Below are 18,676 nucleotides of genomic sequence, written 5' to 3'. Positions count from 1 at the left end.
AACCCCTAGAGATCATTAGGAAAGAGGAAGAACACCTAAACATCAATATGGGGGACGTGAAAGAACTCCGAGGCGTTTTTTAGAGATGAGACGCCTGGATTCTCCCAGGTGTCACCAGATGGAGAATGGACCTCGGAGATCAGTCAGGCGGAGCCCAGATCATACAATGAGGAAGGAGACAAGGAGGGAAGAAAGAAATCAGGATCAGCAGAGAGACATAGATCGGGAAGAGAGACCAAGAAGATCTCAGAGAAGAAGGTCAGAAAATCCATCTGGAAGAAACGCAAAACAAGGCGCAGATGTAGAGCAGGAACAAAAAAACAGAAGAAGAGAGTAGTAGGAGAAGGAATAATAAATATTAGTAGAGTGGAATTAACGAAAGATGAAATTAAAGTATTGGATAAAGGTCTCAAATTCGCATCAAAAAAGAATCTGAATAAATTTAACGCCTATGTAGACATTACCAAATTTGCTAGGAGTCTACATATTAAGAAATGCATTTTAAATAAACCAGGAGAAAATATACCAAGAAATACTATTGTGGAAAGTGAGATTAAGTTTAGTGATTTGAAGAATAAATCTTTGTTCAATCCTCCAATTGGAACAGAAGGACACATTGAAGTATTCCAAAGAATGGTTTTATAAGATCTCCAAGATCTGAAGATCACAAAAATAAATGACCCTGTTGATATAAAGAATGGCATTAAAAAACTTGAAGAGAGGAAAGATGTTGTAGTAAGACAAGCTGATAAAGGAGGAGCCATAGTGATCCAATCAAAGAAAGATTATCAGGAAGAATTGAATAGACAATTGAGTGATAGAGATACTTATCAGAAATTGTCTGGCAATCCAATAGTAGGATGTAAAGATGATCTAGCTTATCTAATAGAAAAAGGGAAGTCAAAAGGTTTTCTAAATAAAAAAGAAGCGAAATACTTGCAGCCGCGTGGATGCCGAATTCCAGTAATATATACTTTCCCGAAGATCCATAAAAATAAGGAAAAACCACCGGGTAGGCCAATAGTGAATGGAATAAACTCAGTTGGAGCGAGAATAGGAGAGTATATAGACTGTTTTTCTTACTAATGGCTGTAAGAAACAAAGAGATACAAAACACCTGATACAATTACTTGATACAATCACATTTGATGATAGACCAGTGTACCTTGCAACGACAGATGTAGTATCGCTTTACACTATAATTAATCATGGAGAAGCAATACAAGCAACCAAATGGGCCTTAAAGGAATTTAGCGGATTGAAGGCTGTGCAGAGGAAGTTCTTGCTGGATTGTCTTAGATATAGCCTGGACCACAACTACTTCTGGTATGAAAGTGATTATTATAAACAGATTTGCGGAATAGCGATGGGCGCTAAATATGCACCCAGTGTAGCCAATCTCTACATGGCCGAATGGGAGGAGGAAGCTCTTTATAACAAGAAGCCGCAGCAACTCCTCCTATTTAAGAGATTTATTGATGATATTACTGTTATCTGGGCCGGTGATAGAGAAAGCTTGATGGATTTTGGTTTTAATTTGAACTTAAACAATAAGAACATCAGACTGACATGGGAGATAAGTGATGAGAAGATACAGTTTTTTGATCGGGAAATTTCCAAAGAAGATGGAAAATTGTTTACACAAACACATTTTAAACAGGTTGATAGGAATAGTTACCTCCCATTGGACAGCTACCACCATGCCCCTTGGTTAGAGAATATACCTCAAGGCCAACTAATTAGGCTAAGAAGAAATTGTACTAAACAGGAAGTGTTTATTAAACAAGCGGAATTCATTTGCGAGAGATTTGTAGAAAAGGGATACCAACATAGTTTTATCAAGGAAAAAATTAAAGATGTAGAGGCTTTGGACAGAAGAAATCTTATTGAAGATTCAACTAGAAATAAAGAATGTATGAATGCTGTACCTCTTGTTATGGATTACAGCATCCAGCATAAACAAATAGAGAAAATTTGCAAGAAATACTGGAATATTGTGAAAGTCGATCGGCATTTAGGAGCAATATTACCAGAAAAGCCAAAATTCACATATGGGAGAGCACCGACTCTGAGGGATCTTTTTGCAATGAATGTGCTGGATCCTCCTACTCAAAAAAAGTTTTCCTTCTTTGATGGTAAAGGGTTCTACCCCTGCAAGACATGTTATACATGTAGGCATACAAATGAAACAAAAAAGAAAAAATCTAGCTTTAAATCTACTGTCACTGATAGGGAGTACCAGATAAAAGATTTCATATCTTGCCGAACAGAAGGGATGGTCTATCTTCTGGAATGTCCGTGTCAGATCCAGTACGTTGGACGAACTAAAAGCGAACTCTGTTTTATTTCCGATTATTGATTTTAGTCCCTCTTCCTTTTAACGGTTTAGTTTCACTCCACATCTTCATTTAGTCGTCTTTGTTGCTTTGTTTTTTATACCTTCTTCCTATAATCCTTGAATACGATTGAGATTGTTCAATCACTGCCCTCCCTGTCAATCATTAGGAATTTTTTGAGTTCTTTACTAGATGGCAGGTCTGTGTTATGAGGAGTCTTTTTAGTATTGATGCAATTATTTGTTTTTAGTTTGAATAATTTGTCACGTTAGTTTCATCAATTACGATGAGTTTCAATTAAATCTGTATTTTTTAAAGTAATTAGAGTGTCCCATTTCTGCTTTATATGAGGACTTCATGTTATTATTAGTTTTATGGCTGCTCCAGTTGAGCTTTTTAATAGTTGCTGGCTTGGAGTTATGAACATTTCTTTATAATAGATATTCCATTTAGTAGTCTTCAGCTTAGAAGAATTATTTTAATTGTCCACTGGATGGCAGGTCAGCGTCATAAGCAGATGTTATTCTATTTGGTTTTTAGCTCAGATTCAGTAACTTGATTGCCCACTAGATGGTGCCATTATATCCATTATTTCGATTAAAGATCTTATGTGGTCTTATTATGTAATTTTTAACATACTATATACACTGTTACGACAGATTGGTTTCTATTATATTAGCGAAATGTTGTCATTGCATTTTTATGTGTTTGTATATGAAGAGCAGGGTTACTATGGCAACCGCCCTGCTATATGAGTCACCGCCGTGCACCCGACTCTATACCCTTTGAGAAAGGCACGTGATCAGTGACGCAATGCGTCAGAGAAGAGAGTCGGGTGACGTTCGGCTTTCTGATCACGGCCGGGATCGGGAAGCATCATCTTTGATACGCTCATATATTTTACCCTAACTGTAAATGCATTACCTCTATTAAATATATTTGTTTTAAATACTGCACCATGGAGTCCCCCCTTCCCTTCTCTTGTATGGTCAATTAATTATGTGGCTGAGATTCTGGGGCGCTCTGGGAACAGATCTGGTGGATAGGCCAAAGATCCCTAGGAGAGGTGCCACTGAGGGGGCTGCGGAGTGAACTGGATAGATTTTACCTGTCAGCAGGGCTTATTCTGTTCTGCTATGAGGTGAGAGGCTGGGGGAACCACATCTTTTTTCCTCACACTGGAGATTGGCTGAATGGTGGTACTGGAATTCCTTTGATGAACTGTTTGTTTCACATTGAATCAAGATTGTCTCAATCAGATTGCACTGTGTATGGGATTCCTTTTTCAATTTTATTTTTATTTATGATCTTTTTTTTCACCTTTTAGCATTAAGCACTTTGTCCTGGACCATTGCGGACCTTATTATTTTAATTAATTCTTTAGTAAAGAATTTTTGCATGTTTTGCTATATTTGCACTTTTTATCACATAGTTTGATGATTTATCCACTATTTTTATTATATTTAATTTTTGCATTGTTTGCACAGATTGCATATTTGCACATTATTTGCATGCGCTTTCATTATTGTGATTTGTGCTTATATTGTGATTTATATTTTTTTTCATTCATTTGCTATAGGAAGATGAATTATTTTTAATTATTTTTTTTTTTTTTTTTGAAAAGAACATGTTTATTCATGTTCATGACATACATAGATATCGTATACAACATATAATTACAGGCGTGAAATGTATTGCACATCAAACAAAAATGTGTTCACATTGTGTCTCGGGTTTGTTGTAAACCTCTTGTATTCCATACAATATCATAACATAAAAACATTAGTTTCTTCTATTGATCCTGTTTCGTTATCATAGTGTACAGTGGAATCTGAAAGTATTACAAACTGTATAGCTTATCACAATTGCATTACACCCCTATACCGTGTCCACATCAAGCTATTCCGTACAAGTCTCACTAGCTTCAAGCCATTTATCCCATACTTTATTGTACTTGTTCGGGCATCCCCTATGTTTGTATAGCATTTTTTTGTTGGACAGTGATTTATTGGTCTCATCGATCCAATTTTGGATTGAAGGAGAGTGAGGCCGCATCCAGTATTTGGCAATTACTTTTCTGGCACAGAAAAGAGTTTCCTGTAAGAATATGGCTTGGTATTTCTCGATTGTGATATCTGGGAGCAGTCCCATAAGGCACAACTTAGGATCCACCTGTACTGGAGAGCCCATTTGGTCGTGTAGAAATTTGATGATTTGTGCCCAGTAACTCTGGATATGTGGGCAGGACCAGAGCAGGTGGAAGAAAGAGCATGGGCTGTCTGCACACCTTGGGCAGTCAGGGCTCTGGTCGGGGCGAAATTTTGTTAGTCTGGCCGGAGTAAGGTAAGACCTGTGGACAATGTACAGTTGGGTTAGGCGGTCAGAAAGTTTAGGTGACGCTTGTTTAACATTTTCCAGTATCTCATCCCAGTCCGAGTCGTCTATTGGGCCAATATCCACCTCCCATCTGAGCTTGGCTGTGTCAACAACCCTCGCTACTGTGCGTGTGCGTATAGTGGTGTATAGGGTGGAGATTAATTTCTCAGGGTCCTCTCCCATGATTACATCTACCATAGGGAGCATTTGTATGTTGGGAAATCCTGTCGCAAATTGGGTTCTCAGCGCGTGCCTTAATTGGATATATCTAAATTTCATGTGTAAGGGTAATTCAAACTCATCTTGTAGTGATTGAAAGCTTCTCACACCCAGAGGGGAGATCACCTGAAACAGATACACTATACCCTTTGTCGCCCATGTAGACGCTCCCGACATTTGCTTTAGTTCTGGTAGTTGTGGATTGTGCCACAATGGTGTGTGTGAGTGGAAAAAATCCGCCCTGGCGAGTTTAAGTGCACTCTCCCAGACGCTCTTGTGTTGGTGCAGCAGGGGGTTCTGAACAGCCCAGCCCCTCCTGCTGCCTCTGCCTCTAAAGATCACCTGGAGAGGGGAGTGGGCAGCTGAGTTTGGTTTCTTACAAGTCAAGGATTGGTATCTAATGGTGTCAGTTTTGTGGAGGTGATATAAGTGTGAAAGTTGTGCCGATATATAATATGCATGTAGGTCTGGGAGAGCCGTGCCTCCTGAAGAGGTCGGGTTTTTCAAAGTGTGCCACGCCAACTTATGCCGGCTGGTTCCCCATATAAATGAGTTAAGAATATGATCTATTGCTTTAAAGGTTTTAAGAGGGATAAGAACTGGCGAGTTCCACATTATATACAAGAATTTTGGGAGAAGTACCATTTTGAATAGATTAATCCTGCCCATTATTCCCAATGGGAGTCTTGCCCACGATTGTGTACGCTGTTTTAAGTATGCAAATAATGGCTCAATATTGTTGGGGAGAAATTCTGAAGGCTCCTTGGTGATCTGTATACCTAGGTATTTAAAAGATGCTACTCTTTGTAAAGGGAGGGATGCGGAGGGGTGTGTGGGTGCCGTTGGGTCCAGTGGCATGATCTGTGATTTGGTCCAGTTTATACTTAAACCTGAATGTCTACCAAAGTCCTCAATAGTCTGTAGGGCAGCCTGGAGGGAAGGGCCAGTATCCTGCAGGTATAGGAGCATATCGTCTGCATATAGACTCACCGTCTCCACCAGGTTCCCCAGCCTAAGACCCTGAATGTCTGGGTGTACCCTGAGGGATATAGCCAAAGGTTCAGCCTGCCAGGGCGTAAAGGAGTGGGGAGAGCGGGCACCCCTGTCTGGTTCCCCGTTGCAGTGGGAAAGGTGTCGAGGTCCTCCCATTCACAAGTACACTAGCCTCCGGTGAGAAGTATAATAATTGTACCCACTTGACAAAGTTAGGACCGAAACCGAACCCCCTAAGGCACTCCCACAGGTACTCCCACTCCACGGAGTCGAAAGCCTTGGCGGCGTCTAGCGCCACCACTGCTCTGTCCCCGACGGTGTCGTGTATTGCTTGTATGTTAATATAGAGCCTACGCAGGTTCATAGCTGTATTTTTCCCAGGCATGAACCCTGTTTGATCGGGATGGATTATGGATAGGATATTACGATTAAGGCGGAGAGCTAATATTTTGGCTAAAATCTTGATATCTGCCTGAAGGAGCAAGATTGGGCGGTAGGACTCTGGATAGTGGGGGTCTTTGCCTGGTTTGGGGATCACTACAATTACTGCTTGTCTAAGGGACTGTGGAAGAGATCCAGTCTCAAAGATATGTTGGTATAGTTTTAACAATTCAGGAACTAAGATTTCGGAATAGGTGGCGTAGAAATCTAGAGGAATACCATCTCGCCCAGGGGCCTTAGCTGGGGCCAACGAAGCTATCGCGGCCGCTATCTCGTCAGTTGAGATTGGGGCCTCCATTTCTTGCATCTGGGACTCTGATAATTTAGGAAGGGGTATGTTCTGAAGAAAAGCCTGGGTCTCCTGTGCAGCAGCCCCCACCTTGGAAGAGTATAGATCAGCATAATATCTACGGAAAATGTTTGTTACCGTTTCTGGGTCTGATGTTATTGTGCCCTGAGGGTCCTTCAAAGAGACCACCACCGGGGGGCTCATGTCCTGTCTTGCTAGATATGCCAGGAGCTTGCCCGCCCGTTCCCCCTGCTCAAACACCCGTTGTTTAGAAAAGAGAAGTTTCTGGTTAGCTTTTTCAAAAAGGAGTTGGTCTAGCACTCTCGTTTGTAGTTTAAGCAGGGATGCTTTGGCAGGTGTTGGGTCTAAGCTGAATTCTCTGGTGTCTGTGTCTAATTGTTCGGTAGCCTGAGTCAATTTGAGTTTGGATGCGGTTTTCAGTCTGTTTATACGATGGGAGATAATCGTACGGACATGTAGTTTAAATGATTCCCATATCATACCTATAGGGGCGGTGTCCCGGTTTGTATTGAAATAGAATTGCCATTCCGAGCTAATGTCCTCCTGGTCATCAAGTACTGAAAGCCAGAAGGGATGTAAACGCCAGTTGCGGGGCCCCGTGGGGGGAGCAATGCGCAGGGTGGCCCAACAAGGGGCATGGTCTGAGAGGGATCTAGTGTGGTACCCAGATTCCGTAAGGGATGGTACAAGTGTGTCTGAGATTAATATTAGGTCTATTCGGGACATAGAGGAATGTGTCGACGAAAAGCATGAGTAGGCTTGAGTATGTGGATGTCTGCAGCGCCACGCATCAGTTAGAGAGAAGTCACGCAGCAGACGCCCAAATCTAGTGGTATCCGGGACTAGGCCGCCTTGTTGTATGAGTAGTCTGTCCAAAGAGGGGTTCACTACCTCATTAAAGTCACCCAACCAAATAGCAGGTGTTGTAGGGTACTGTGCCATGTACGATAAGCCCTCAGTAATAAGGCTAGAATTATATGGTGGAGGAATATAGAAGGCCATGAGTAGATATTGTTAGCCACAAATTGTACACTGCAGAAAAATGAACCTGCCCTGGGGGTCCGTCCGCACCGACACAAGTCCAAACAAAACTGATTTGGCAATAAGTATGGATACTCCTCTGGAGTAAGGAGAGTGGGTGGTATGATACGCCCAACCTATCCATGGGCGCCTCATTGCCAACTGGAGTTGGCCTGTGATATGCGTTTCAACCAGTACTGTTATGTCTGCTCGATATGACTTGAGGCATCCGAAAATTGCGGTGCGCTTAACCTTGTCTCGGATTCCTCTGACATTCCAAGTCAAGAACTTGATGTCAGTCATCCTCCAACAAACATACATTTGTGTGGGATCGGCTCGAGACCACCTCCCAGGGCAAGTCCATGAACATTCAATACAATAGGTCTTAAGTTATGGCATCGTATTAGTGTTAAGTGCATTCTGTGTTCACGCTTCTTATGTTGCATTAAAATAAAGTCCATGTTCTTTAAAAATAATAATAACTGAAACATAACCCCTACCCCCCTCCCAGCCCTCAGCCACCCCAACTTAGCTGGGACATCAAACCCATAACCAGTGCCACTACCTATGAACATAATACAAACTGTATGAACCAAGGTAGTGCACAACAACCCTAACATCCGTAATGCAGGCCTGTTCGGCTACACTCTTGGTAGAGGGTTAAATCTTTTAGTAAGGGCAAATAAACACTGGGTTAAAACCGGGAGTGAGAGACATTCTCTCTTCCGGTTGTGGCATATAGAAATTATAATCAACCCGAAATATTGCATGGGTTAAGAGCTACTTATCCCCTGGATATCGTGTTGTAACTTCTGATCTTCTCTTTGCTTCTTTCTTGGGTGATGGGTTAGCGTGAGTTCCTATGGAGTGTGAGAGAGGGCCACATGATGGTAGTTCATCAGTGCGGGTGGACATCTTCATAGTGAGAAAGTTCAAGGCCCAGCAGAGCTCTAATTTAGGCCCCGTGTTCTGTATGATGGATGTGGCCGGTTATGGCTTGTGCATAGCTGAAACATGGGTGTAAATCCAGGCGCTGGAGTGTGTAACGGGTAGTTCCCTGAGTGCCAACATAGCTTGGGGCAAAGAGTTATTCCAAGGGTGAGGTTGCAGCATCTGACATTGCCAAGCCATCACATATTGCAGAGATTTAGGTGAGGGAAAATGCATATGAGTGCAGTAGTCTGGAAACTATCACAAAGTCCCATCTTTACATACCGTTGCTTGAAGATCAGTCTTGGGCCGGACGGTTCCGCTCAGCATCACGATGGTCCAGCCACTCCGATGCCTGTACTGGGTCCTCAAAGAAATAGGCACGATCGTCCCCAGCCACGTGGAGCCGGGCGGGGAAAAGCATAGCGTACTTCAAATGGTGGGCCCTAAGGCGTCTTTTTACCTCCATGAACCGGGCCCTCTGTTTCTGTACTTCGGCGGAGAAGTCTGGGAAGGCTGATACATGTCCCGATTGGAATGGGATGTTACCCTTCAGCCTGGCAAGGCGTAGTACAGCATCACGGTCTTTGAAGTTTAATAGCTTCGCTATTAACGTGCGCAGCGGGGCCCCTTCAGGTGGGCGGCGTGCCGGCATACGGTGAGCCCGCTCAACTACGAAGGTCTCAGAGAAGGCCTCTCTGCCATATGCGGAGATTAGGAGCTTTTCTAGGAAGGTAGCTGGATCCGGTCCCTCTGAGCCCTCCGGGAGACCAATAAAGCGTAGGTTGGATCTACGGGCGCGATTTTCTAAGTCGTCATGCTTCTGTGCCAGCTGCTGAATTTGGAGCGTTAAATCCTCCTGAGAATGTTGCAGGGGGTAAAGTGTGTCTTCCGCGCGGCTGATTCTGGTCTCTGTCTCAGTGACTCTTTCCCTGAGCTTGGTCATGTCCTGCCTGATTAAAGATATGTCCACTTTAACCTCTTCCAACTTCATTGTGAGGGTGGATTGGCATAGGGATATCGCCTCGAGCACTTTGGCTGTATCAGCAGTCCCCTGGTCAGCTTGGGGAGCTGCGTGCTCTGGTGAGGAGGCGCCATCTTGCCGTTCATGGTCGCGTTCCGTTCTACGGTACCTGTCCAGGGACGAGGAGGCGACTGTGTTCCTCTTTGGCGGAGACATGATCTAGACTGTACCCAGCTTCAGACTCGCGGCAGTGCGAGAGAAATGGCTATCTCGGGGTCTCAGGATATCAGGTAAAGGATCTGCCACAAGCAGAGCACTGGTCACTCACGTCCTATCTCATTCCCGTCCAGGCCACGCCCCCTTATTTTTAATTATTTATTTGTTAATTAGGTTTGAGGATTTCATTCAGCTTTTAGGAATTAGTTACCCTCTCATCAAGGGCTCACCTAATATTTATTTCTAGAGTGGGGTATCTTATATTCATTTATTGTTGTAACATTGGTTTTTGATAATCTCTGGATACACAATCTGATGAAAGAATAATTGTTAGGACGCATCATCTGTCTGCATTTTCCCTTTTGGATCTCCAAAGATTTTGTCTCTTTACATTTATTTTATTATATTTTTTAATATATTTTTTTTATTAAGTGCCACATATATATTATTTTACCATATGATTTTACATTGGTGTGCGAACACCCTTATGTTGGCAGCTACGGTGTTAGGTCTGTTAGTATTTGTTTCTCCCCTTGTGGTTTGCGCATTCGTTTTCCATTCTTTTAGGTATTGGTAGATGTAGTTTGTGGTCGAAGAAAGCAAATAATTCCTTCCAGAAGGTTGAAAGTCCGGGACTGGTCCAGAAAATATGAAAAAAGTCAGCAGCAATCATATCACATCTAGCACATGCAATATCCTGTCCCAGACCCATGCGGACCAGCCTAGCTGGGGTGTAATAAACTTAAATAAATTAAATTGTACCAGTAGGTCAGCAGTGCTAATTATGTCCTAAAAACATATCTCGGTTGCTTCTTCCCAGTCTTCTTCAGAAAGCTCAGGCATAGACAATAGTCATTTGCGATGAGAGTTCTGAAAAGGATCAGCTCCCACCAGCTGGAGGCGACCATAAAAGGTTGTCACCAGTTTGGCAATTTTGGGGAACGACAGGAGGTCTTCAATAGACTATTACCTGAGCTCAATGGTCAGTGACCCAAATTGTGCCCGAATGACTTGTCTGAGTTAGAGATATTTGAAAAATAATTTATTATCCAGGTCATATTTAAGTCTGAGTACATCAAAGGGTAGTAAGGTATTCTCTTCAACTATGTGGGTTAGGTGTGTAATACCAAATCGACTCCACCATGTTGAGTCCGGGTGACCGAAGAGCTAAGGGAGGTTGGGGTTCCGCCACAGAGATGTCTGTGGCAAGATACTCAACGAAGACTGTGTCAGAGTTTCCCCCCCCTCCCTCCAGGCCATAAAGCTAACCTCAACAGAGGAGAATCTGGAACCACCCGATCTTTTTGATCTATGGATTTCATCCCGCAGAGAGGTAGGAGGTTGAAAGAGGGTCAATAAAAGTGCTATGGCAGGAGTCACTGGGTCAAAGTGTAACCAAGCATGGACATAGGTAAGTTGGGAAGCAAGGAAATAATTTCTTAAGTTTGGGCAAGCCAGGCCACCCGCGGCCTTTGCCGCCTGTAAGGAGGACCTGGCTATACGAGGTTGGCGGCCATTCCAGACAAAGGAGGAAAGGGTGGAGTCTATTTTCCCCAAAAACATTTTAGTGAAAAAGACTGGGGCGGCTCGAAAACAATAGAGAAAGTTTGGTAGAAAAATCATTTTAAATATGTTTATGCGACCAATTAGATTAAGGGGCAATGACGACCAGGTATGAAACCTATCTATCATTTGTTTGACTATAGGAGTAACGTTAAGTTCTTCGTATTTAGAGATATCAGCATGTATTTGAATACCTAGATGTTTAAAGGAGGATGTCAATTGAATATGCGACCCTTGTAGATAATCAATGGGGAAGGGCGGCCTATAGGAAAGGCCTGAGATTTTTCCCAATCCACCTGTAGTCCCAAAACTGCACCGAACTCCTCCACGAAACACATCAATTTATGAAACAAGCTCTCTGTACCGTCCAAATATATAAGGGCATCGTCCACGTAGAGAGAGATCTTCTCCTCTCTAGAAGAGCCCGCCCCTTGTGGCAACACATGTCAGAAGGGGCGGGCTGTCTGGGCGATGTCATTGGATGGCCACGCCCCATACCTGTATAAGAGGCACAGGACAGCGGGGACGGAGGAGGAACACAGCTTTGCGACAAGACCAGCTTTTTTTATTTTTTAACGGGTAACCAGTGACTGGCGAGGAAGAAGAAGAAGAAGACGGCGGTGACACGAGGAGGAGAAAGAAGACGACGACACCGGGAGATGATAGCACGGGGAAAAATGATGGCAGAAAAAGGCAAGGACACCGGGAGAGACGACACCGGGAGAGATGACATAGAGAGAGACGACACCGGGAGAGACGACATCGGGAGAGATGGCTATTTTACTAATAAAGGAATTGTCAAAAACAGGCTCTTGTTTTTTTTTACTTTTCACTGCTTTTTCGGTGAATGGGTAGGGGTACAATGTACCCGATACCCATTCACATAGGGTGCGGGGCCGGGATTTGGTTTACCACAGATTCTGATAAGCCCCCCCGTCCGCAGACCCCGACAATCACCAGGCAAGGGTTGTCGGGAAGAGGTCCTTATCCTCATCAACATGGGGCAAGGCGCATAGCCCCCTTGCCCGAAAACACCCGGAGGTTGCCACAATTCTTATTGTGCAGGTCCCCCTTTTCCCCCTAGGTTCATACCTGGGGTACATTTGTATCTCTAGCGCTGCACTTTTCCCATTACACATTTACACACAATTAGTCTTATTGTTGGTGCTGGCAGCTCATCTTTTCTTTATTAGTAGTGCAATCATTTTCTATATTACTGTATTGTGTATGTTCTGCTGAAAAAAGAGGATTGGACAAAGTATGGTCAGCTTTAGGACAATACCAAAAAATAATAGGAACAGTGGTGGCCCCTCAATAGGGGGTGATCGGGCGCCGCCCCCCCAAGCTGAAAAAAAAATGTCACTTTAATAGTGACCGGGCTCCGGATATGTGGCGGTCTATGGGAAGCTTCCCAGCCTGCAATCAGCTGATTTGCCCATGTTTAGGGCGTGTGCAGGGCGCAAGCTGTGTGCGGCGGGGACCGGAGGAGAGGACAGTGGGCGGTATTATTTGCATCACTGTGGGGGACAGGACACCGGAGGAGAGGAGAGTGGGCATGGGCGGTGCTATATACATCACTTCCCGTTTCTAGGCTCGGATTCTGAAAGAGCGGCGCCATTGAAGGTAAATGCTGGCCGTCTGCTCTCCTGAAACCCGGGCTGCGGCATATGCTCTAGCCAGTTACCCCCAGCCCCGCACCCCCACCAGCACCCTCCCCTCCCCCCACCCTGGAGCTGAGTCCGCTCTCTCTGCTGTCCAGAGTCCCGCCAGCAGTGCACACTCTCTGATCGGCAACGCCTGTGACCTTCCCCCGCCCCGAAGGCTCCCGTGGCTTCAGTGGTTGTGACTACTGCTGGACACACAAAGGACAGTCACCCGGAGACAGATGAGAGCCTAGGGGGCATGTGGGGTGGTAGGTGTCCAGGGGGCATGAGGGGTGGTAGGTGCCCAGGGGTCCAGTGGTAGGTGCCCAGGGGGCATGAGAGGTAGTATGTTCCCAGGGCTGGAAGCTAGCAGAGTATAGGGAGCCAGGGCCAGTGTCACGGAACGTCCCACACTCCGCTTGAGTGCTTCCGTCATATACCACTTCCTCCCAGTCTGTATACAGATATCAGATATTCCAACCTCTCTGAGCATCAAGACAAGGCGACACTTGCTTGTTGCTACCATGAACACACTTTATTCAGAACCAGAATACAGTCTTATATACACAGGAGAAGATTACTCTAACAATACAAACGTAACCTAATTAACATGAGCTAATTATCTCATCCTTTATACAGCCTAGGTGACTGAGACATGACCTTTCGCCCAGACTTGTGGTCACCGAGCTTCACACCGTTATATCAACACAATAGCAGTCGTCCCGTCTCCTACATTGTATAGAGGACAATGTCATTAGCTCATTCAATTAACATAAACACAGGTTGATGACACCAGCATCTCCTCACAGGATGTGTCCCAACAGAATGAATCCATTGAAAATCCAGGGCCCATAATCAAAAGGCAACAGGCTTGCATACAGTCCTCTCCAACAGCCTCTGTTCTGGCTAGGTCTGTGACATTTCTCCCCTTTCGGCAGGAGACTAACACAGGAGGAGACCCCAGACGGGTTGACTCCGAAGTTAGTCCATAGTTCCAGTCCTCTACTGCCTGTACCCACACAGTACCCCAAACAAATTGTTCCAAACAGAGTATTACTCACCCAGCCAACCTCTGCCTCTCTCAGAGAACATATCTGCCGCTGGGGAGAGGCCTGGACTGGCTCTTCTCCCTGGAATCCTTTCTGCCGCTGGAGAGAAGACAGGGTGTCTCAAGGTGTCTGGGCTCACTCTGTCATGCTGTTGGGGATCGGGGCCCACTGCCCAGCATCCCTGGGGTATACAGGTGGAGACTGAAGTCCCATCCATCTTCACAGGAAATCCATCCTCTGTTAGTTGAGGGCAGAGTCCAGCAGTCCTCGGCCCTGTTGCCAGCCCTTCTGCCGGAAACCCCACACCATCTGTTCTGGCTAACTGTTGGGGAGGGAGGCCGACTGCCCCGCCTCCCTGGAACTCTGTAGTTGTTGCCGGTGCTGGCCAGAGGTTGGTAGCACTCTGCCCGGTTGCCGGTGCTTCAACTGAGGAAGTTCCCTGTAACTCCACAGATACTGCTGTTGGTGCTGGGCAGAGCACAGTGAAGTTTGGCCCCAATAGCAGCTCTTCTGCTGGAGGCTCATCAGGTTGTTCTTCCTCAGCAGAAAAGTCTATTAAATCCCCTACCTCTATAACTGGTGTCTGTGAATAGAGGTTCACCATCTCCTGTCCGTGGAACTCAGAAGATGCCATCAGTGCTGAGCAGAGCGCAATGAAGTTTGGCCTTAATCCCAACTCTTCTGCTGGGGGCTCACCCGATGGTTCTTCCTCAGCAGAAAAGTCTATCAAATCCCCTGTCTCTGCAACTGGTGTCTGGGGATGGAGGTTCACCATTTCCTGTCCATGGAACCCAGAAGATGTTATCAGTGCTGGGCAGAGGTTAGCAGAGCTCTGCCCTGTTGTCAGCACTTCAGTTTTGGGGATGGCAATCTCCAGATTTTCCACTGCAGATTCTCTGGCATGCTGCTGGACAGGCACATTCCTCCATCCAAGATCATCCCATGCAGAAACAGGATCATCAAGGTCAGTCAGCACTTGCTGCATCCGCCATAAGACCTCCGCCTCCATAGCTGTGGGGGCAGGTTGGCAAAGCACACTATCGCTCTGCCACATTGCCGACTCTTCAGCCAGGATTTCAGGGTTGTCAACTGGTATTTCCTGATAGTCCCAGGCAAAGGGAGCCAAGCCCTGGCACTGAGCAATGTCTAGCAGCCGTCTGTAGGCGATCTCTAGCTCCCATTCCTGAACGGCCAGAAACTCCAAATCTTCCTGTGCCCAGTGCACTTCCGAAATGTTCAGTAGCCCTTCTCTGAAATCCATGATTTCGTCCACCCGCCGCTCCAAATCACTCCCAAAATTAGGGTCCCCTGTCAGCTTCACAAAAAATGGAGGGGACACTAGGGAGGAGAGAAAAGGATTGCTGCTCACCCCTTAAAAAATTAGAGCAAAAAAGGAAGGTTTCCCCACATTGGGGTTTTTAGGCAGCACAGTAACAAATATAGTCAATGTTGTATGAAAAAATAACACTTTTATTAGATAATAGTATATCATCAGAATTAAAAACAATGAGCTCCAGTGGGAATTATTTTAAAAGAATAATTGGCTGAACATACATAAGCAGACATTTGTTCATAGCAATATTTTGTATCATGAACATTAAAACTGACGCGTTTCAACCCCTATAGTTGGGGTCTTCTTCAGAGGATCAGTCTGCTGAAAAAAGCATGAAGAAAGGGTTGATATACACATGCATGTTCCATATAAATATAATGTGAACATTGATTGTACGATATATCAGTACAGTATAGTTACCAAATACAGGTATGTCCAACGAAAAACACAAGTTCCCACATGGAGATCCCTTTAAAAATTATGTTGCTTTGTCCTCTTCTCCAGAGGGGGGTTCCAACCTCCTCTACCACCGCCACAGCCCAGACCAGGATGGTGAGATGCGATGTGGCTTACGAGAGGTCACACTTTTAAGCGCCGCCCGCCAGATCAGACAACCAACCGGAAGGCACCAAATTACCTGGGATAAAGATTTGCAAGGAAAAAATAACTAAAAAATAATAATAATAATAATAAATAATAATAAATGTGGGGAAACCTCCCTGTCAGCTTCACAAACAACAGTCCCAAGCCGCCGTAGCTTAAGCCTTCCGTTGGGCTGTCATCCGCTATCCAGGGACATGCTTGGGATACATGCCACCGGAGGGCTCTGTAGCTCTCATCCAGCTTTATCTCTGCCCAGACCAGCCTGCTTAATTCAGCTGTCTGCTTCTTGTGTGGTTTTTCTCCCAAAAACCGCACCCGCAGTCCGTACTGCGACCAGTACCTTTCCTCGATGGAGGGGAGAACTTTTCCCTGGTGTCGCTGCTCACGGGCTAGAACTTCCTTCCAGAGTTTGCAGCAAATAGAATCACACCATCCCAGCAGGACCTGCTCCGATACTGGTCCTCTGTGCTGTATCTGCATCTCTCGCAACCTCCTTCTGAATTCCTCATCCATGGCGGCTGGTATCTATACCTCTCCTCTCCTGCTATCTGGACCTTGGATCCAGATGGAAGTTTGGATGTCCCAGACTTCAGGAAGCTTTCCCGCTGCTTGCCACCAATGTCACGGAACGTCCCACACTCCGCTTGAGTGCTTCCATCATATACCACTTCCTCCCAGTCTGTATACAGATATCAGATATTCCAACCTCTCTGAGCATCAAGACAAGGCGACACTTGCTTGTTGCTACCATGAACACACTTTATTCAGAACCAGAATACAGTCTTATATACACAGGAGAAGATTACTCTAACAATACAAACGTAACCTAATTAACATGAGCTAATTATCTCATCCTTTATACAGCCTAGGTGACTGAGACATGACCTTTCGCCCAGACTTGTGGTCACCGAGCTTCACACAGTTATATCAACACAATAGGAGTCGTCCCGTCTCCTACATTGTATAGAGGACAATGTCATTAGCTCATTCAATTAACATAAACACAGGTTGATGACACCAGCATCTCCTCACAGGATGTGTCCCAACAGAATGAATCCATTGAAAATCAAGGGCCCATAATCAAAAGGCAACAGGCTTGCATACAGTCCTCTCCAACAGCCTCTGTTCTGGCTAGGTCTGTGACAGCCAGCAAGTGCAATGTTCTGTAGACTTGCCAGTATAAAAGGGCAATGTTCTGCAGATATCCATTATACATTATATCCATTATCTGCAGATATGCCACTACAGAGAACAATTTTCTGCAGATATGCCATTATACAGAGCGATGACCTGCAAAAATGCCATTATACAGAGCAATATTCTGCAGATATGCCATTATACAGAGCGATGACCTGCAAAAATGCCATTATACAGAGCAATGTTCTGCATATATGCCTCTAATCCCCTCTCCCCCGCAGCCCCTGACCTCCTGTCTGCCCCCCGCAGCCTCTGACCTCCTGTCCCCCCCCACAGCCTCTGAACTCCTGTCATCCCCTTTGCAGCCTCTGACCTCCTGTCGTCCCCTTCTGTAGCCTGTGACCTCCTGTTGTCCCCCCCGCAGCCTCTGACCTCCTGTCGTCCCCTTCTGCAGCCTGTGACCTCCTGTTGTCCCCCCGCAGCCTCTGACCTCCTGTTGTCCCTCCCCGCAGCCTCTGGCCTCCTGTCATCCCCCACATCGGACAATTTTGACACATTTTTGGGACCATTGGCATTAATACAGCGATCAATGCTAAAAAATTGCATTGATTACTGTAAAAATGTCACTGGCAGTGAAGGGGTTAAACTGTAGGTGGCGCTGTAGGGGTTAAGTGTGTCCTAGGGAGTGATTCTAACTGTGGGGGGAGGGGCGGTGTGTTACACATCACTGATCGCTGCTCCCAATTACAGGGAGCTGACATCAGTGACACTGTCACTAGGCAGAAAAGGGAGATGCTTGTTTACATCAGCATCTCCCCGTTCTTCCTCACCGTGAGACAATCGCGGGTATCTCCGCAGACATTGGGTCCACAGGACCCACGATCACGGTCATGGTGCGGCGCATGCTCGCAAGCCGCCTCTTAAAGGGCAACATACAGGTACATTATCTGCCTGTACGTGCCCTTCTGCCGCAGTATATCTGCGTGAGGCGGTTGGGAAGGGGACTTTGTTTAAGGGGTGGCTCACATTGCTTCCACTTTCATTCACCTGTGTCACAACGGGATCTCAATTTGGTCATGTTGGCTCTACAGAAGCCTCCCCTTGAGATCATTCAGGATATTCCCTTGGCTGACCTTACTTGTAAGGTGGGTTTTATCAGTGTATCATGTCAATGAGACAGATTTCAGAATTAGCAATCTTATCCAGTAAGGAACCCTTCCTTGTTCTTCACAAAGAAATGGTGGTCTTTAGTCCCTGGGCCTCCTTTCTCCCTAAGGCAGTAGAGTGTTCAGCCCCATCCAGCTGCAGTGTATGTCAGCCTTTCAAAGACTGCGACAGGCTGCAGGAAGCAGGTCTAGATGCTGCACCTGTGGCTCCTGGGAACACTAATATCCCAGAATTGGACACACTTGGACTAAACATCTAGTGTACAAGGGGCCTTAGGCTTCATGTACACGGAACGTTTTTACAACCTCTCCTGAATGATTTAACTTGACAGATAGTAACCCACGTTTAAAACGTTCATTTTGCCACGTTTACATGC

This window comes from Aquarana catesbeiana, linkage group LG03, assembly GCF_042186555.1.
Source record: "Aquarana catesbeiana isolate 2022-GZ linkage group LG03, ASM4218655v1, whole genome shotgun sequence".
Taxonomy (NCBI): Eukaryota; Metazoa; Chordata; class Amphibia; order Anura; family Ranidae; genus Aquarana; species Aquarana catesbeiana.
The sequence above is the reverse complement of the archived record's forward strand: the minus strand, read 5'-3'. Positions refer to the sequence as shown.